Source organism: Myotis daubentonii, chromosome 4 (assembly GCF_963259705.1).
Source record: "Myotis daubentonii chromosome 4, mMyoDau2.1, whole genome shotgun sequence".
Taxonomy (NCBI): domain Eukaryota; kingdom Metazoa; phylum Chordata; class Mammalia; order Chiroptera; family Vespertilionidae; genus Myotis; species Myotis daubentonii.
Window position 1 is genome coordinate 103,773,024 of NC_081843.1, and position 3,754 is coordinate 103,776,777.

Here is a 3,754-nt window from a genome sequence, read left to right on the forward strand (position 1 = left end):
TTTCACGGGGTCCCCAGGTATTGTGCATCTGAGTCTGAGGACACCTGCATTCGATGAAGACCTTTGTGACCACTGGGCTAGACTACCTTCCATCTCCAGAAGCCAAGCAGGTGAGTCATGCTTTCACTGGCTCCTGGATGCAACATACTCTTTCTAAAGAATCTGGGCATCCAGGTTATCACTCACACATCGACCAAGGACAAGTAGCTATTTGTGCTGGGGGGGGGGGGGGAATGTGCACTTACCTTGTTAAGGTGTTACGTTCCTTTATGGTGGCCAGTAGGAGATGGGCCAAGATGCAGACTCATGATGTGGCTATGACTCTTTATAATAACTCAAGAAATGGGGTCAGAGCATTTCCCAAAGGACTACTTGCCTTCAGATAATGCTCCAGGAGGAAGTCCCCTCTGACTTCTTTTCCCTGCCCCTAGGCAAGTATGGGCAGGACAATTTGTCCTCACAAATGGTGCTCAAACTATGTTTGGCAACACCTTTTTTTTTCTTTTCCTTTTTTTTAATGAGAACGCACAAAAGCTTGAACTAGTGCATTTAAATATTTTAGATATTCCTAAAATGCCAACTGGCTGAACCAGTCTTTTTTTCCAATTTTGTGTGAAGCTCACAAATGCCAAGTTGAAGCACTTTATTCATAACTGAGCAATAAGCCATGACAAGAGAAGACCACTGCGCAAGGAAGGATGGGGCCATAACTTGTGTGCGAACACACCACTTCGTTGCAAAACTGTTGGCTTGCCGCCCAGCCTGATAAGAACACCCTCATTGTTTCCTGAGAGCAGCTGCCTATGAGTAACACAACTTATGTTCCAGAAGATCAGAAAGAGTTGTGTGTTCAAGTGCTAGGCAGGCCACCTCAGCTTTGACCAAGAGCCTCAGATCTTGGTTGCAGCTGTCACTGGCGGTGTCGCCTTGGGCAAGTTATGCAACCTCTTATCTATAAAATAGGAGACCATGGGGATACTTATCCCTGGATTCTTGTGAGGGTTAAGAGTTACCGTGGGTGAAATTAACCACCCTCCCATGTTTTGCAATGGAAATGACCATTACATGGGTTCTTGAGGTGAATGAGGTTGTATGTCACCACCAACTGAGTAATAACCCGCAGCATTGCTGCAAAGCTCTGGCAGCGTCCCACACCCACCTTTAGCGCACACACATACATGTGCCTCCACTGGTGGGCTCCTCACTCCACAGGCTCTTACACACAGTGGATGGTTAATCCATGCCTTTTTTGGCTTGGGATATTGTGGCTCTGGTCACTTAGGCAGGAAGGAGTGTTCTGGGTGGCCTGGCTGACCTGGAGGCAGGAAAGGTCATAGCTGGCCTGCTAACACTGAGGACACCTGCGGAGCCTCTGGCATCTTGGATTCCCAGAAGTGACTTCTGCTCCTCCTCATCTTCTTCCAGTAAGTGATGCTCTACTCTCCTGGATAGACTCTAGGCCCCGGGGACTGTCACTTGATGCCAAGTGTCTGTTTGCTCCATTCACAGCCCGCCTGGCAGAATTGAGTGACAGCTGGGAGCTGCACTACCTCCTAGAGGCTGATTTTGCCCCTAAAGTTTCATGGTTTTGTTTTTTAAATTGAGGTAACATTGGTTTTTTAATATTGTATAAGTTTCATGTGTGCAGCATTATAATTTGACATCTGTATATACTACTACTGCGCCCACCACCAAGAGTCTAGTTTCCATCCATCACCATACAGTCAACCCTTACCCATTTCACCTTTCCTCCACCCCACATCACCTAGAAGTTCTTTTGTTTTTCTGTCATTTTATTTTTATAAAAAGATTTAAACTTATTTTTGTATGATCACATATTAACTTGTTTTAATTTTTATCTTTTATTTTTAGAGAGAGAGAGGAAGGGAAAGGGAGAGAGAAACATCTATACAAGAGCTGAATATTGATCTGCTGCCTCCTGCACCCCCCCCCCCCCCGCCCCGGGGATAGAGCCCATAACCCAGGCATGTGCCCTGACTAGGAATCAAACCAGCAACTTTTTGGTGCATGGGACAATGCTCAGCCAACTGAGCAACACTAGCCAGGGCTATATTAATTTGTTTTAACTTTTTATTTATTTTTTTAAAATATATTTTATTGATTTTTTACAGAGAGAAAGGGAGAGAGATAGAGTGTTAGAAACATCGATGAGCAAGAAACATCGATCAGCTGCCTCCTGCACATCTCCTACTGGGGATGTGCCCACAACCCAGGTACATGCCCTTGACCGGAATCGAATCTGGGACCTTTCAGTCCACAGGCCGACGCTCTAACCACTGAGCCAAACCGGTTTCGGAAACTTTTTATTTTTAAATAATGGCAAACTTACAGAAGAATTGCAAAAATTGTGTTTTTAAAATTCTCATATACTCATTGTTAACATTTTGCCCTATTTTGCCACATACTTTTCTTTCTCTAGATAAATATACATATCACTTTTTGCCTGGCCCACTTAAGAGTAGGTTGCTAACATCAGGCCCCTTTACCTCTAAATATTCCCACATGTATCTCTTAAGAACATGAACATTCTCTCACGTAACCACAGTGCAGTTATCTGAGCCAAAATGTATCGCTGATTGATCGATAATTACCAAATGCCCCAATGATGACTCTATAGCAGTGGTTCTCAACCTTCTGGCCCTTTAAATACAGTTCCTCATGTGGTGACCCAACCATAAAATTATTTTTGTTGCTACTTCATAACTGCAATGTTGCTACTGTTATGAATCGTCATGTAAATATCTGATATGCAGGATGGTCTTAGGCGACCCCTGTGAAAGGGTCATTCGACCGCCAAAGGGGTCGCGACACACAGGTTGAGAACCGCTGCTCTAGAGCATTTTCTCCCAGTCCAAGACCCAAACCTAGAGCACACATCCTATTTATCTGCCAGTTCTCTTTGGTCTCCTTCAATCTGACATCTTTTACTCACTTTTGTTTGTTTGTTTGTTTGTTTGTTTGTTTGTCTTGAGTGACGGGTATTTTTGAAAGGGACACATAAGTTGCTACCGAAGAGTTATAAGAGAATAACATAAAAACCCTCATATACCCTACACCCAAATTCCCTGAAGTTTGGGCTTATCTGAGGTTTCCTCCTCACTAGGTTCAGGTTATGCATTTTGGTTAAGAATATACACCTAGGTGGCAGTCTCAGTACCCCCACCTGGTGGCACATTATGTCAATTTTGTCCCATTTATTATAACGTTGACTTAAGTTTGTCACATCTTTTCATGTGCTTGTTGGCTATTTGTATGTTATCTCTGGGATAATGTCAAGGCAAGTCCTTTGCTCATTTTTAAATTTATGTAGCCTCGATATTGGACTCATCTCAGATATATGATTTGCAAATATTTTCTCCCATTTTGTGGGTTATTTCACTTTCTTAGTGATGTCCTTTTTCATTATGATAAAGTGCAATGTATCTATTTTTTCCCCTTGGTTGCTTGTGCTTTGGGTGTCATATTTAAGAAAACATTGCCAAACTCAATATCATGAAAGTCTTCCCATATGTTTTCTCTTAAGAGTTTTACAGGGTTAGAGCTTTGAGCCATCCTAAGTTAAGTTTTGTGTAGGTAAGGATCAAAATGTATTCCGTTACATGTGACTATTCATTTGTTTCAACACTATTTGTTGAAAAGACATTCTTTCTCCCATTGAATGCTCTTGAAAATCAGTTGACATAGACACATAGGTTTATTTCTAGACTCTCAAGTCTATGCTATTGGTTTCTGT